Genomic DNA, 17,752 nt, shown 5'->3' with positions numbered 1-17,752 from the left:
TGTTAGGGAAATTTTTGAATGGGAAAATCCAAACTCTGGTTGGGAAGCAAGGCCCACCCTCCTTAAAAGTCCATGGAATTCATGGCAGCATCAACCAAGTAAATACTCAACAACCCTTGTTTCACTCTGGCAGCCTTTTGTTGTATTAAATAACCTCCCTGAAGTTTCTTTCAGAATGCATCTTCTGATTTGTTTCTCATTTAGTTTGCACTTTGTAGCTTTTGTCTTATAACTAACTTTCCAGTCTAGGCGCTAGTTGTTCTTTTCTTACCTTATCTGCTGTGTTATGCAGATTCTCCAGTCTGGCACTTGGCCTACAATACCAGGGGTATATAACCTTTTGGTGACTGGGAGCCATGCTTTATTGTGGGGAAGGAGTGAGTAGTGGGTAGAGTTATAAAGCCCACATGTCATATAGATGGGTTTTCCTTTTCCTTTTTTTTCCCCAATTGTGGACAGCTATTTGGGGTGGTAGAAAACTGCAGATATTTTGCAGCTATACCACTGAAAACTAGTAATGCAGTAATGAGTATGGAAACCGCAGAACAGGAATTTGGGAGGTTTGGGTTCCTCACCAGTTTTATAAATAATTTCTCACAATGGGAACTGTAATATTTGGTAGGAATGAGGAATGCAGACATAATAGGCATAACAAAACTATGTTGAACGGGAGAAAACCAGTGGGACCCTGTGATTCCTGAGCAGAAGCTGTTCAGGAAGGACAGGGATGAGCATACAAGGGAAGGAGATAGAGTCCAATGAAACAGAAGGTGTGAAAGAATAGTTCTTCACTGAATCACTCTGGATAGCTACAGGAGGCCTAAAATAAAATTTAATGAGAACCAAGAAGCTGCCAGGGATCTTAAGCTACAGAAGGATATCAAAGACACATCCAAGCAAAGAAATGATGTATAATGGGGAACTATAATTATCTATGAAACAACTGTATATTACACTTGGGAGAGAAACCATATTCCTACATAACTAAGTGACTAGAGCTTGGAACCAGCCAGAACAAAGGTAACACTGGAGTTGATCCTGAGTAAAGCCCAGGATCTCATAAAGGAAGTGAGTGTGGTAGACCCCACAGGAAACAGTGACCACTGTGCAATTAGATTTAATGTACATGCAAATGGAACATTGCCAAGGATGTCCATAACTGAAATCCTAAACTTCAGGAGGGGAAACCTCCCCCCCCACGAAATTGATAAAAAGGAAGCTGAAAGTTAGCAGTTTTTACTGTTACACCAGTTTTCTATTGTATACTGTTGTCTTGTTTTTATGCTGTGAGCTACCCATAGTCAATTGGAGTCTGATGGTGCCTAAGTTGACTAAAATAAATAATAAACAAGGTCTAACTGCTTCAAAGTGTCTGGAAGGTATTTAAAATAGCAGCACTGGAAGCCCAGGCAGAATGTACACCTTGCTGCAGAAAACAGGAAAAAAATTAACAAGGAAGCCCATGTTGAGTGACAGTGTTGCCAAACTGAGGAGGCTAAAGGCTAACATAAGCACTGGCAAAAAAAGAAAAAGAAAAAAGAAAAGGCAAGATACAAATAAGGAAGGCAACAAAAAAAGTTCTTGGCTAGACAATAAGAAGTTCCTTCAGCTTCATTAGGAGGAGGAAACTGGAAGGCAAAGCTGTTGAATCACTACTATGAAAGAGTGAAAGGGACGATCAAGAGCATGTAGAGGTGAGTTGTTTGCTTCTGCCATCACCATGGCTAACACAGAGCAAATGCTGGTACTTAAACCAGTATTTTCAGGGAGGTCTGGACAGTTGAAGCAAACAGATGTAACAATGGAAGAAATTCTAGAACAGAGTTTTCAAGCTGTATTCCATAGAACCCTAGGCTTCCAAGAGAATTTGATGGGTTTCCATGATAGACTAAGGGCAACAAACAAACAAAAAACAAAAACAAAGCCTCATCTTTCACTAGCCAAGGGTATCCATAGTAATTTTTCTAAGTTACAGCAGATAGGACAGGACTAGTTAGGGGATGTTCAGAAGCCCCACCACCCAGGGAGTGTTTGTGTGCATGATGATTCATCACTTTGCCTATTGATCAGGAGTTCTGGATTTACTTATTTTTCTAACTGCAGGTTCCATGGCCTGAACAAGTTCAAAAAATGCTGGGCTATCACTGGACTGGGATGGCATCCTTAAGGAAAAGGAGTCTTCTGATCTTCTGGCAAAAATGCCCAACTTGTCCTTAATGTCTTGCACTGTGATTGAGGACTGGAGTAACTCCAATTTATAAAAAAGGATCCAGAGGGGATCCTGGAAACTACAGGCTGATTAGCTTAACATATTGTCTGGGAAGACTAGCAGAAAACATAATCAAAGATAAAATTGCGAAGAATGTAAAGGAACACTCCTTGCTGAGGAAGATTCAGTATGACTTCTGCAGGGGTAGGTCTGCCTCATTAAGCTGCTTGAATTCTTTGAAGGTGCCAACAAACATCTGGGTGGAGTAGATCCTTGTTGACACTGACTATGTATTTAGACTTTCAGAAAGCCTTTGACAAATTCCTCATCAAACGTTCTTAAATCATGGGATTGCAAGGGTGGTTCCCTGATGGGCTGTGGGCTGGCTGAACAACAGAAAGCAAAGAGTCACAGTAAATGGGCAATTTTCACAATGGACGAAAGAAGCAGGGTCTCACAAGAATCTGTTTGGGGCTCAGGGCTATAAATGATTTAGAGCCAAGAATATCCAGTGAGGTAGCAAAATTAAAGTGGTAAAGACACAAAGCACTCCAGAGGGAAGTGCTCCAAAGGGATCTCTCCAGACTTGGTGACTGGGACACTAAATGGCAAATGCAACACAATGTCAGCAAGTATAACGTGATGTACACTGAAGCTAGGAATTCATGTTTCACTTATAGTAGGATAGGAACTGAACTGTGGTTGACCTGCTAAGGTAGAGATCTTGGAGTCGTTGCAGATAGTTCAATGAAATCAGCTACACGGCGTGCAGCAATTTCAAATAAGACAAATTCCATGCTAGGTTCATTAAAAAAGGGATGGATAATAAATCAGCTGATACTGCTATACAAACCTATGGTGCATCCACAACTAGAATATTGTATACAGTTCTAGTCACCACATCTCAAGAGGGATAAGATGGGACGGAGAAGATGCCAAAAAAAAAAAGCCAGGATTTAAAAGCTGGAGCTGTTTAAGCTAAAGGAAATATGCGTATTAGGAGTCACAGCTGAGGTTTATAAAATGATACATGGTAAAGAAAGGATTTGTTTAACTGACTTCAGAAGGGGACTAGACACATTCTCAGAAAACAAGTATATCAACAGCAATTAACTTTGGTAACTAGATGCTGCCTCCAGATACGGGAGCAGTCCACCTCCACGTATTAGATGCGCAGGAGTAACAGTGGAAGAGGAGGACTGCTTTGACATCCTATCTGTGGGTTTCTGAGATGCTTCTGGTGAGCCATCAGGTGCAGCGGAATGGGCCCAGGCCTTATCCAGCAAGGCTATTTTCACGTTTTCATGATCTTTGTCTATCATCACCAACAGTCTAACCCCCAATTTCTGCAGGCAGCATCCCTTAACACATCTGTTTCACCCTACCAGAGAGATCTGCTTGTGTCAAGAATACAATACCTTCCGAATCCAAGGACAGTTTCAGTATATGGAGGGCTCCTCAACCCTGGCAACTCTAAGCTGTGCAGACTTCAACTCCCAGAATTCCCCAGTCAGCAAAGCTGGTTGAAGTCTGCACAGCTTAGAGTTGCCAGGGTTGAGGAGCCCTGGTATATGGCACGAGGTCCAGAACATTGCCCATGGTGCACTCTTCCAGCATTCTTTTTAGCATCTCATAAAAGCCACATATTTTATATTTTGGCTGCAAGACCAGCAAAATTAATAATTAGATAAGGAACTGCCACTGAAGATCTAGCTATAAACTTGAGCAAACTTTATTGTCCCTTTTCAATTTTATTTTTATCTATATTCGTGCCTCATAATCTGTGTATATTTTCCCCATCATTTGCTGCCAGAACTCAACTTTTTTTTAAAAAAAAATCATATTTCTTTCTCTTTTTCAACAACATGCTTCTAAATGGTTGTTCAACAGGTTTTAATATTAGAAACCATTCTTATTTGGATCTAAAATGGCCAGTAGTGTTAAGGGAGTGTAATCTGAGGCTCCAGGATTGTATATGACCTCCAGAGCCTCCCAAAATTTTCCATAGAATTGTATTTTTCTGTTATGTAGTTAAATATATTTAATTAAACATAAAATTAATTAATTAAATTGAGTTTTAAGTGCCATCCTTTGCCTGCAAAAATTTTTGCATCCTTGCTCTAGAGTAGTATTTCTCAACCTTAGTTTGTTTGTTTTCTACCCCGCCTTTATTATTTTTATAAATAACTCAAGGCAGCGAACATACCAAATACTCCTTCCTCCTATTTTCCCCACAACAACAACCCTGTGAGGTGAGTTGGGCTGAGTGTGTGTGACTGGCCCAAGGTCACCCAGCCTGCTTTCATGCCTAGAACTCACAGCCTCCTGGTTTCTAGCCCGTTGCCTTAACCACTAGACCAAACTGGCTCCTAGTAACTTTAAGATGTGTGGACTTCAACTCCCAGAATTCCCTAGCCAGCAAGGTGCCTTAAAGTTGCCAAGGCTGAGAAATACTGCTCTGTAGGATGGCCTATATATGGCATAAGGATTAAATTTTATGTCTTAGTTTTAATTTTCTTTTTAGCACCTACTCAAATATAAAATCTCTGGGGGTCCATTTTCTCTAGAAATATTCATTGTAAATGGTTGTAGTTTTATTTCTTATCAATTTTATCCCCTGCTCCCTTTTTTTAAACAGCATTTTGCTTAGCTACCCAGCTCCAATACTTTGGTATTTTCTTCCCTTCCACATTTGGTAAAGACAGTATCATTCTGTTTTACTCTTTCTTATTTTTAGGCTAGAATGGATATGGATCACCATTCAGTTACTGCTGAACTCCCATGAACCCATGTCAACATGACAAACAGTTGTAAATGATAGAAGTTGCAGTTTAGCAACATCTGGAAGATCACACATTGCCAAATTCTGAGATATGCAGTTAATTGTTTATTGAGTTTATACAAAATTTATATAAATTTATGTGCTCTATGTGCTAAGGGTTAGGCATAAAATCCAATCCATTTTGTCTTCTTTATGTGAATAATTATTTTACAAATATACAATGAAAACAAAGTTGTAAACTTTTTGAACTCTAATGCTGATTTGAGCTAATTCTTCCTTCATTGCATGCAAATGCATGTTTGAATTAATGAATCCTACCACTTGTGCAGTGAAGGAAAAGATATGAGCACATTACTTCTGATCTGTGAGTTGGAAGTACTTATACACCAGATTAGGGAAATAACAGTCCATAAGTATGTTATATTCTTATGCTGCACTCCTACAAAAGATCTCAAGCTGTAGTCATGTATGTAAGTGGCATCTGAATAGTTCAGAATGGAAAGCCAATAGCACATGTGATCAAATTCCACAGTATATACAGTGTATGTACTGACAAGGAAACACAGATCATTCAGGTTGTTCTAATGCAACTCCAAATACCATGTAGTGATTACTAAGTTTTTGTTCGTTTGTTTTGTGCCTCTGAGTCAATGTTAACTCCTAGCAATTGCCAGACAAGTCCCTGCAGTTTTCTTGGTAAGATTTTCGGAAGTGGTTTGCCATTGCTTGCTTCCTAGGACTGAGAGTGAGTGACTGGCCCGAGGTCATTCAGCTGGCTTCATGTCTGAGGTGGGACTAAAACTCACAGTCTCACGGTTTCTAACCTAGTGCCTTAACCACTACACCAAGCTGGCTCTTAAGGTTTGGACACAGCATAATTTATAAACTCGATGTATGATCTAAACCTGCAAGAATGAAAGATACAGATTACACCTTCAGAGCTTTCAAGGTTGCAACCTCTGCAAAATTACGAACTAGTGGCAGGGCTAAGCAAGCACAATCCTGATCTACTCCTCCCTAATCCCGATGCATGTACTTCTACCTCACTTGATCCAGCATCTCTGTCTTGACCCAACATGACATTTGATTCCAAAAAGATATAAACCCTAGCGCATTCACAAGAGTAAAAATACTGTCTATCCCATTTTTTTTACTGCATTTATCCAGTGGTTTAATCTGGAGACCCCTTAACACTTCTGTAAATATGTCAAGGGAGGAATAAGAATTTTACTTGAATCTTTTGAGTTTATTCTAGAAGTAATACAACAGAATTTTAATGTGAATTACAAACAAAAGCAAAGTATAATACAAAACAAAAGCTGTGCCATGGTATGTTACTCTAGCACAGGGCTTCTCAACCAGGGTTCTATGGAACCCTAGGGTTCTGCAAGAGGTCACTAGGGGTTCCTTGGGAGATAACTATTTATCTAAAAAATTATTTCAAATGCAGGCAACTTCACATTAAAGAGGTAAATTTCATTCTCTATTGTTAGTTTACCCATGAAACAAATATAGTAATTCTGTAATTTCTGGCCTATATTTGACCCTGAACGTGCAGGGGTTCCAGGCCTGAAAAATATTTCAAGGGTTCCTCCAGGGTCAAAATGTTGAGAAAGGCTGCTCTAGCACAAGTTACATCAGAAAAAATGTTTACAGGGGAAATAAAATTTAACCAGCAATCATTGTAAAAACCCATTTGCATTGTCTTGATAAATCTTATGGGATTCTGTGACCAAATAAATATATTTGGACAGTTCATGAAACCACAACTCTGCTTGAGTTGTATGAAAAACCATCTGTGAGTAACAAGGTAGAATTTGCTAGCTTCACTGCTTTCCCTCAGCCAGCAGTGTCAACTACATCTACTGTTTAATTTTCAGCATATGATTCCATAGTTAGAACAAGTAAATAGTTAATGCTGAGCAATTTAGCTGAATTCTTAAAGTTTCAGCTTCTTACCTCAATCAACAACTACAGCCTGATCCATTCTTTAACCAAAGTATGATAAAACAACTTCCCAAATCCCAGCTGAAACTCCCAACACAGTTAATTCCCAGTTAACTAGGAATTCTGGGATTTGTCATATCAGCTTATCTGAACGAAGGCTAGCAGAGAACCTTATCACTTTTCTTTTATGGCAATACAGTGTCAGGTCATCTTTCAGCAACAATATCAGGGATTATTTCATTCATTCATCCATTCATTTGACTTGGACATTGCCCAACTCCAATCAACTCTGGATGACTCACAGAATAAAAACAAACAACAACATATAGTCCAGATAAAAAACAATGAATAAGATGGCAAATCTGGCCAACAACAACATACAGACACACTACAAAAGGCTCCAGCCACCCTAGCCTAAAGTCTGGGAGAAGAGCCAGGTCTTTAAGGGTTAAATGGCATACTTAAGATACCTGTTTTAGACATGCTACTGAGTAAAGTGAGGTCTGGGGAGATATGACAGGGCTAAAAAAATTACATACGACCCGTCCTTGAAGACTGTTGCACCACCCATGGTCACATGATCACAATTTGGGTGCTTGGCAATCGGCTTGCATTTACAACCGTTTGCAGCATCCCGCAGTCACGTGATCACAATTTACAACTTTCACAGATGGCTTCCAACTCAAAAAATCAATTGGAAAAAAAATTATCCCCTTTACAACCACATAACTTGCTTTACAACTGGTGCAAAAATGGCTGTAAAATCAGGTCCAGTCACGTGGTGCCCTGCTTAATGACCACATCGCTTAGCAACTGAATTCCAGTCCCCACTGTGGTTGTTAAGTGAGGACTACCTGTAGTTCTTCTCTTTTTCTTCTCCACCCACTCCATACTAAAAGTCCAAGAATATGTAAAGAGACTATGCAAGAATACTGTATGTAATTTTAAAAAGAGCTACAAATCTTGTCATTATGGTGTACAAATTATTATTATTAACCTCCATGTTCAGTGCTTAGGTGCACACAGTATAGTGGGCTATTGAGATATCAGAAACCATGTGTAGACTTCTTGATACAGTGCAAATTACTCATTATGTAAAATTATATAAAATTACATAAAATTAGTAAAAAATACAGAAATATATACAGTGAATGCAAAGAAAAAAACACATTTACTTAACTTCTTTATTTGCTCAATAATTTTCTTTAATCTTCTTGGTAGTATTTTAATACACATCAAAACTTTAAAGGAAATGCTTGTATTATGATGTTTTTCTACTGAGATTTATGAAATGCTGCCTTGTAGTAATAGCTGACGCTGAGTGAAGTCAATTGTAGTAAGCACTTTTGATTGTCTTTCATTTTTTATATACTTAAAGATTATATTAAGCTTCTATCGTTTATGGGACACAATTGGGTAGTAAAAATCACCTTTGTACATATCTACTGAAATACAGTATTTAATATATATTAAATATAGTATGTAATATATGGCACTTAAATAAATAAAGGATCATTAATTGCAGAGCCACTCCTTCGGTTGCCAACCAAGTATCTATAGAAAGAATTCCATCCAAGTTATTCCCACACAGTTCCTATCAATATTATAGAATATTTCTATTCTAAATGTCTCCTCAAATCAGTTAAATTGGAGTTTTTTGATCCAAGGCTCATAATCTCTCTTCACTACAATGATTAGACTCCAAATTCAACACTGCTTTGTGCATTAGGCTATAAGGACAATGCCACTGACCTCAGAACTCATTTGTACAATACCATATTCCCGAAACACAAAGCACACGCACACACAAAGCTTACATTCCTTAATTCAACAAGCATTACTCCAGCCCAAGACATAGAAACATTATATTCTTCCATTTCCACACCAAAAATATTACCAGTGAAGTCTCTGAACAAGTTCACTGAAATTACCGTAACTGCTTAGTCTGGAACACAGATAACAATTCTTCAAGGTGAAGTCCCTAAAACCTGCCACTGGAACTGTAATAACTGGCCCAATGCCCATGACAAGGGACATGCTTGATGATTTGAAGAGGCCTGAACCTAGCTTCAATTATTAGGTGTATCAGAAGTTTCTCTTTGTTGTTGATTATCTTTTGAAAGCTCTGCATCCTCATGTCCCTTCTATGTTGCCAACATAATCTGTGGGCACAAGGGCCAACGAAGTTTAATAAAGATTCAAATACAGATACCCAGTAAGTAATATGAAATGAGGAGACCAGAATACAAAGAACATAAAGGCATTTACATCCATTTTTCTGTCATAGTGTTAGGTATACCATTTCTTGATTTAAAAAACAGCCACAAGGAAGATCAGGACTGCACTACCTACCTATGCTGTTTTGCACTAAATATCAAACTCTTGCCCAAAGTTGTTATGGCCCTGTATCATACTTCTGATCTGAACCATTTTCCATACTTCCATGTTGCTTTTTGCCTCACAAAAACACATCTAGTGATAAGCATCTTAAAAGAAATATGATACACCAAAATGTTTAACCTGGACCCTAATATCAGCGGCACAGTTCAGACAATCTTATGATACAGAGAACCTACTAAAGCCCAATAATTTAGAAACAGCTACAGTACACATCTTTGCTGTTACTGAAAAATACATCTTACAGGAATCTATGTATCTTTGCCTCATATTCTAGTTACGGCCTCCCCAGCACAGCAGAATGTTTCATTAAAACTTCAAAAATCCATCTCCTCAGTCTTTCATTCCTAAACAGAAAGGGAATATCGAAGCATTTTTATTAGGCACACCATTTTGTGGTACCATCAGTTTCTGCTATTTACTATAATAGAAATTCCTTGTGATTGGTTTTGCTAACGCAAAATTATTTATACCACACTATAAAGGAAATCAAGGAGCATCCTAAAGAATAAAACAGTGAACAGACATAACAGATTAGGTCAACAAGAACAAGTATTACCTTTAAGAGTCAGGCAGTGTACAAATTTAATAAATTATTATTAATAACCAACATGACATTGGTAAGAATGGCCCCAAATATAAAGATCTAATAACCCATTTCAAAGTAATAAACTGACATGACCACTCCTGTACTTAGGAACAAACTATTAATAATTAAGGTAAAGGACTCAATTCACCACATACTGGGGCTGCTGAATCTTCATTCATTCCTACAGAAAGTAAGCAAACCAACCAACCAACCCCAAACATCTGTGTTAAACACATGCACAATAAAGCAGACCTACACATCCATTAAAATGCAAGCAAGTACAGGTTTTTAAACAGAATAAAGTGCCAATCTCCTCAAAGGATAACCTGCTTATTACCCTAAATAGTTTTGTTAATAGTACAAAAGGAGTCACAGTTCCACATTATATAGCCCTCTCTCTCCAATTACGCAGTTGAGTGGGGTTTTTTACTTCATTAAGTCAAACACAGCATTACTTTCCTAAGTACGAACATGATCACTGACTTGAACTAAACTTGTCTCCAACTAAGTGGACTTACAATGACAAACTTGCTTGCAACCTAGTACTAAACCTATTCAGCTCCTACCTTTTCCCATAAGACTGCAGTCTTAATTTTTGACATTTTGGGAGCGTATTTATTTTAAACATTTATATGACCTCTTAAACCAAACTCTGGGCGGCTCACAACCCAAGGATAAAAACAATATTTATTTATTTATTTTCTACCCCACCTTTATTATTTTTATAAATAACTCAAGGTACAAACACCGGATTTAATAAGAGAACTAAAGGGCCATGGTGGCTTTCATATCAGAACAAGAAACAACATCCAGTAACTAGCCACACAACATTATAAATTTTTCACCTGCATATTTGAGCACCTCCCTTTCTTTTAGTACTGGCACAAAATATTCACCTTAATTGTTCACATAATTTAATTTCATGGAAGACAACACTGAACTTCCCCCATAATTTATCATCTATGAAGAAAGATTAACCTATTCACACATTGCAAATCAAAAACATGGGATGTACATGATTCAAATGCTACTATGGGTTTTAGCTATTTATCTCTGTCAAAAAGTAGAGAATCCTGCAGCAGAAAGATATTTCTGCGAGAAATAGTACAGCCTGGTCTAAGTGAACTGTTCTGTGAATATGGCTTCCATTCATGTCAAAGTTCTGTCTTTATGGACCTTGCAATCTTCATTTCTCTCTTAGGTCAGCAAAGGAAGCCTTTACATCAAAGATTCTTGCTGAATGTTGCTTACATGCCATTCAACAAATCAACATGGACAATTATTATCTACAACCACTTTCACTAAAGCTCTCTCAACTTGCCCTTCGAAAGGCAGACTTCCCACTACAGGCACAAAGTCCCCTGAAGGCAAGTGAAGAAGGAAAAAGAGCTAGGGCAAAAACAGTTACATTGTGAAAGGGGACTCTAAGTTAGTATAATTACGTTCAAGACCTCAGGGAGTAAATACGTGCTGTAGCAAATATAATTCAAGGACCCTGTAGACTTCTATACTATCATTAATACTTTTGCTTCCAACCGAAAAACATAGGAATTTATTTTAACTTTAACTCTTAGAAGTACTGCTATATTGAGATTGGCAGTAGTCAAGAACTGGGATAACAGTTTCTTATACAAACTAGAAGATCTACTAAATCTATTTTCTAACAAGGTCATAGTACACAAGAGCTTCCAGCAAAAATACAGTTTCTGGAAGTTTTTTTCTCCCCTTCACAATCCTACAAAATTAACTAAGCTATATAATCAAAAGGTATTTGTAAATAAAAATCATAACTGTGCATCTCTGTCACTTTACAAAGGAAGCTCCAGTGCTTTAAAAAAGGTTAATTGCAAGATTATAATCAGAAATTTGGTTTTTATGCCCAGACTTGCCAAAGAACTAATACAAAATTCTTGGCAACAGTACTACATCTGTGAGACAAGGAACAATTATGAAAGTTTACTATAAAAAGTTAGTGAATGAAAATGTGCTATGAGCATCAACACATCACAGGCAACAATTTAGCACATATTTCTTTGTAACACCTTTCTTATTTAGTCCATATAAAGCTATTTGAGCAATTGTTTGCTCACAGATTACCCTTCCCACGAAAATAATTCAATAGTAGGATACCAATGAACAGTAAACGGAAAAAAATTACTAAGTTAGAAAGAGATTACAAAGTCAGATGCCCTTGCCCGTTCAGCTCATCACTCTAACAAGTTTCCCACCATAGAGATTTAGTGTCAGTTTTAGAACCTCTCCAACTCCCGGAGTTCTTCTGGCATATAAAAATAAAGTCATCCAACATACCAAGCAAATCAATGAGAATGAATTCTATTATTCTCCACCTTTTGATTTTAACATACTCTAATTCATGGGTGTCCAACCTTTTGGCTTCCCTGGGCCACAATGAGGGAAGAGGAATTGTCTTGGGCCACAAATAAAATATATAACACAGTTAATGTATATAAGTAATAAAACTTCATTTATTTTTTCATATTTTTATTATGAAATTTTTTTAAAAAGAGGGCAACGTAAAACTAGTGGGATATTTGACCTTGTTTTTGTGAAACTAATGCATCAATGTCTGGTTCGATGAAAGTGGTTGCAATTCTCAGTGAGTTCTCAAGGTGCTCATCAGAAATTTTAATTCTAATTTTACTCTTCGTATGCTTCATCCTTGGGACCGCATTACTAGCTGTCCAGGGTCACATGTGGCTGACAGGCTGCAGGTTGGACATGCCTGCTCTAATTAATGGTTCCATGCTGCCCAGAGTCATGTTCCATGAGATGGGCAGTCATATAAATTTATTAAATAATAAATCCCCAAAATAATTGTGGAATCGGTGGTTACATATCTATGTAGCACAAGCTGCGCTGAATCTCACTGAACATAATTATCTTGCTAAATATTGAGAAGGTTATCATGCTTACCACCCAGCCTGACTTATAAAAAACATAAGGTAGAATATAAACAGTAGACCCAGACTGCATGAACACAGCAATGAAGTATTGTTGAGAAACTGAACAATTTTTAAGAATTGGAAATACGATCTTAGAAACAACACATGCTCAGCTTTTGATGTAATATAATTATTATTTGTTTAGTTTCCTATTATCTTAATGTAATAACTGTAAACATATCTATACTGGAGTAAGAGGTGTTTAAATATGCACATCCAATACCTGGTGAAGACTTTCCTGCAGGTCAGAAGATTAAGATCCAGAAATTTAGTACAGGCTTCCTTCGTTTTATGCTAAGGTTATAATCCTCGAAAACTCTGCATAAAGTGAGACACTGAATGAGTGGGGAAAAAAGGGGTTGTAGGGTAGTGTCAACAAAAGTGGTCATAAATTTTTAGAGCCTTGTTCTTAAACACTATGTTATTCAAACACGTTTTCTTCTTTTCCTCATCTTTTACGTGCAGTGAAAGCATTTTCTCCATCTTTTCTACAGCTGGATTTCTAATGCACATAGTTATCATGGCAGATAAAGAGGCAGAATGCATCATGGCACTACAAATTTTATTAGCATTGTTTGCTATGCTGCCACAGTAGATTTGCCCACGTTAAAAGCTCATCCTTGGGCTGACTATCCTTCATCAGCTTTACTGCAATGTAGCATGTCCAACTTTGTTTCTAATGTAAGAGTGGTCTCTCTCCTTTCCATTTTGAGTAAGAAACCTGAGCAAAACGACAATGGTTGTTTTGACCCCACAGTAACAGTAGTAGCTATTGTAGGTACCGAAATGGGAGGCAGGATCCACAACTAGAACGATCATACAATATGATGGTAAGTGCATGAGGGAAGAAATGGGGTTAGTGGGAAAATGTACATGTAGTTTTGGCAGGAGGAAGACGTGGCATGCTTCCAGACCTTTGGTACAAATTGACTATGCTGGCACAAACTACGTAATTGTATTTTTTTTTCTTTTAAAGCAAATTCTTTGACGAAAATGATCAATCGCATAATAGCGAATTCACATAAAGCAAATTTGCATAAAGAACAAGAAACCTGAATTAGCTATAATTTCAACAATACTGTTGTCTCAATTCTTCAGTTCTAAAATTGCAGGCAATTTATTTATACTCAAACATGCAGAAACAGCAGGCCTTTCCTGGACAACATAACCCTTCACTAAGGGGAAGGGAAGTCCTGAATTTTATTTTATGCTCAATTCAGCATGCACAAATTCAAAGTGTTGTTCATGTTCTTTAAAAAATCTACAAAGAAATTATTAAAATGTTAGCTCATCTATTATATATGAATTTACATAAATTCTTGAATAGACAAATACTTGCATTTAAGAATGAGGCCTGAAGCAATGCCAGCAGAGTTGCACTTTACTTGAATGGGATTTCACTATAACCATATAATTTAAGACAACTTGCTGTCATCCTAGTCTGATTACAGCCTCCTATGTAGTCAGTCTTGAAAATATAAACTGCAATTAATGATTCAACACTATCTAAGGATTTTAAGAATCAAATTAAACTATTCTCATTATACCCTAGTCTAAGCATAGTATCTAGAAATGATTTGTCTTCAAAATGCTTTCTTCATATGTGACAAATTAAGTATTACAGGTTTCTATTCCAATGCAAGTACATGAACCTGGAAGCTAAGGGGCTTAGATTTTAAGGGGTGTGTGTGTGTGTATGCCTTCATATCAGTCTTGATTCCTGGCGACTACCTGGACAAGTCCCTGAAGTTTTCTTGACAAGATTTTTGGAACTGGTTTATCATTGCCTTCTTCCTAGGACTGAGAGTGACTGGCCCAAGGTCACCCAGCTGGTTTTGTGCCTAAGTCGGGACTAGAACTCAGTCTCCTGGTTTCTAGCCTGGTGCCTTAACCACTACACCAAACTGGGTCTCTTTTAAGGTCTACATGTATATTATTTATTTCATTATATATAACAAACCAAAGGCATTCCATTGCTTCAGACGGAACACTGTACATTTATGTCTATAATACATAATATGGACCTAAATTCATATTATATACTATATTGTTCAGCTGTTTACTGCTACACTATAAATCTGAGTAACTTCAGGGGCCTACAACCAGCTGTTGCTTGAAATATTAAATAATTATTTCCAATTTTTTTTAAAAAGCTGACATACACCAATAGTTACAACATGAATTCATATTTAGAAACAGCTTCCAAAGCTGGTAAGTAATTTCTAGTAGATGTGGTTAGTAAAATTAGCAAACTGCCATTATTCAATCACCAACACTCCCACTATATGATCATTGAATAAGTTCAACCCAATAATGTAATTTAATGGTCAAAAATATATATTTTCTTACTTGAATGTTAGAACTCTGCACATTATATTCTATATTACTGAAGTGTTTGCTATGGTAACCTCCCAAGCTTCTGACAGCAACCAATCCTATGAAACAAGTGACAGGAGAAAGAGAATAAAGACCCACATTCTTATCAGTGAAAATTACTCTATTATTCTATTTTCCAAGTGGATAAAGTAGAGGCAGAACTATGAGCCCCTCATTCCTACAGACTGCTACAATGCCAACAAATTTCTCCGAAGCAGATATAATCATTCCACTAAAATCCACCTGGGTCTAATAAATAGACATCAGTGTGGCCCAATATATGGACTAAGAGAGGCCTAGTAATAGTATTGCTTTTTAAGGAATGATAAACTATCTAGCATTTACTCCTGCAAAACAATTTTTTTAAAAAATCTGTCCTGGTCTCTTCCTTCTATTCATTAAGAGATGTCAACTTCCTTTGCAGTAGTTTGTACTTTGACTTGACATAGAAATACTTCCATATTCAGTGCTTCTGAAATTGTATATGCAAAGGAGGTTCCTTCCACTTCATTCTTGAGTCACAGATTGTCTGATTACAGGGTGCTTGTTTTCCTTATATAACTCCCTCTCCCATTGTAAGATTATTTTTGTTATATGAATCAAATGTATTGTGCTAAAGTTTTAGTTCCCTCTACAGCCCACTACAGTTTATATCCCAAATCAGGACTTACACATTCAGGTGCATCCTGAGCTTCATGGGCAGATGGATATCCAAGTCAACAAAGTCTCTTTATTTTAGATTACAAGAAAGAGGGAGAAGAGATGAGGCAGGAAATAGAAAGAAAACAGCAGAGCATATCGGAGTAGAGTTGTTTTTCAACTGAGAGCAGAATCCCGCAGGAGAAGACATTAGCAACACTTGTAAGATGGAAACTGGGGCTGGGCTTAGTGTAAGTTTGTGGCACAGTACTTAATCAAAACAACGTGCGCAGCAGCTGCGGATCCGATCATCCTTGAAATTTAGCCCCCAAAGTACGCATAAGGTGTGTAACACCAGGTTGATACATGAAGTTGAAGTCGGATCAACATCCCACTGAACAACGCAGCGCTCTTTAGAGCAAACAGCAGTCCCGACAGAGTCCCGGAATGAGAGTTTAAAGATCACATACGCCGCCATGGGGGGGACGGGGACGGGGGCGGTTGTGAGAAGACAGAAAAACAGCCAAATAGTTCATGAGGCCTCTTCTCTTGAAATGAAGCCATATTCAAGTAAAAAAAAAAAAGGGGGGGGGGAGGACTTCTCAACCAACCGGCTCTCCAAGAATACACATGGCCACAAAAAGTTCATGAGAAGTTACCTTGAAATGAGATTCCCCCGGCCCGTAGACTACTTCAGTGTGAAAAAAAGTGCCCCCGAAGTGCTCGGGCGGCCACCTATTCAGGCTCCGAGGGAACAGGGGGAAGCCAGCAGGGACTCCCCTTCTGCTCGGAGCAACCCCCGAGTCGGGGAGGGGGCAGAGAGGAAAGGGGGCTTCCGCGCCCACCGCCTCACAACTTTTCGCGACCGCATCAGGGCGGCAAAAGCGAGAGGGAGTCAACCTGGCGCCCCCTTCCGGGCCCAGATCTTCCCAGACGCGACGCGCACCTCCCCCGGGCCGCGGGAACTTGCGCGGCGAGCGGCACGAGCGCCGCCCGCGCGCAGAGTTGGCGCTCTTACTGCAGCGGCGCGGCGGCGACGGTGGCTCCAGCCCGGGCATCGGAGGGAAGCGCTCGCCGCTCGCTCCCCCTCCCCTGGCGCTGCGCTCCGCCTGCTCGCCTGGCGGCTGCTGCTGCTGCTGCTGCTTCTGCCGCCACCGCCGCTGCTGCTACCGCCCTCCCTCGCCGTCTCCCGCATCAAACTTCAGGAGCCGAAAAAAACCTTTCGGGCGGTCGGGCAGGCGGCAAAACGCACCCAGCAGCTGTACCGGACGCCGCCCTCCCAACGAGGGCACACATCCCGCGCCCGTCTTACCTAGGGGGAGTTTTTCCAGCCCTGCGCCGCTGCCGGGGCTCGGGCAAGGCTCGCCGGCGCTCCGCTCACCGCCTCATTCCAATATGGCACGGTCGGCCCAAGCGCATGCGCCCGCCGTCTCTCTCCCCGATCCCCTCCCCTCGCTTCTGGCTTTTTGGGCGCTCGCTGCACACTCCCTCGCGCTCGGACACGCTGAACCCTGGCGCGGGTCGGGGACGGGCCCCTCGGCTCTGGGCTCCCCTCCACACCCTTCCCGCCCTCCCCCAGCCCAAAGCCACAAAATAAAACTTGAGCCTCTCCCGCACTTTGTGCGCCGAGAGGCGGCGCGAGCCTCCGCCCGTCGCAGCGCCACCCTGTCCCCGAGGATTTCCCGCGGGGCGCGCACCTGCCTCAAGTTATTCGGCGCGCAATTGTGGACGTTGCGGCTCCGCCGGGCTCGAAACGGGGAAGGGAGGAAGGATGGGAGAATGAAAAGGAGCTAAAAAGAAAGCCCCTTTGGCGTGCTGGAATGAAGGCAGCTGGAGGGTTTGAGGAGAGG

General features: G+C 39.6%; 1 protein-coding gene across 1 annotated transcript in view; it reads right to left on the bottom strand.

Moving 5' to 3' along the window:
• The window catches only part of SFMBT1 (Scm like with four mbt domains 1), a 105,203-nt gene extending 87,914 nt beyond the window's left edge, over positions 1 to 17,289 (bottom strand). The window contains exon 1 of the mRNA XM_063291880.1: positions 17,215 to 17,289. The gene's annotated coding sequence lies outside the window, so the exon portion shown is untranslated. The remainder of the gene's footprint in view (positions 1 to 17,214) is intronic.
• Positions 17,290 to 17,752: the final 463 nt, after the last annotated feature.

This window comes from Candoia aspera, chromosome 2, assembly GCF_035149785.1.
Source record: "Candoia aspera isolate rCanAsp1 chromosome 2, rCanAsp1.hap2, whole genome shotgun sequence".
Taxonomy (NCBI): domain Eukaryota; kingdom Metazoa; phylum Chordata; class Lepidosauria; order Squamata; family Boidae; genus Candoia; species Candoia aspera.
This window is presented reverse-complemented; position numbering and strand designations above follow the sequence as displayed.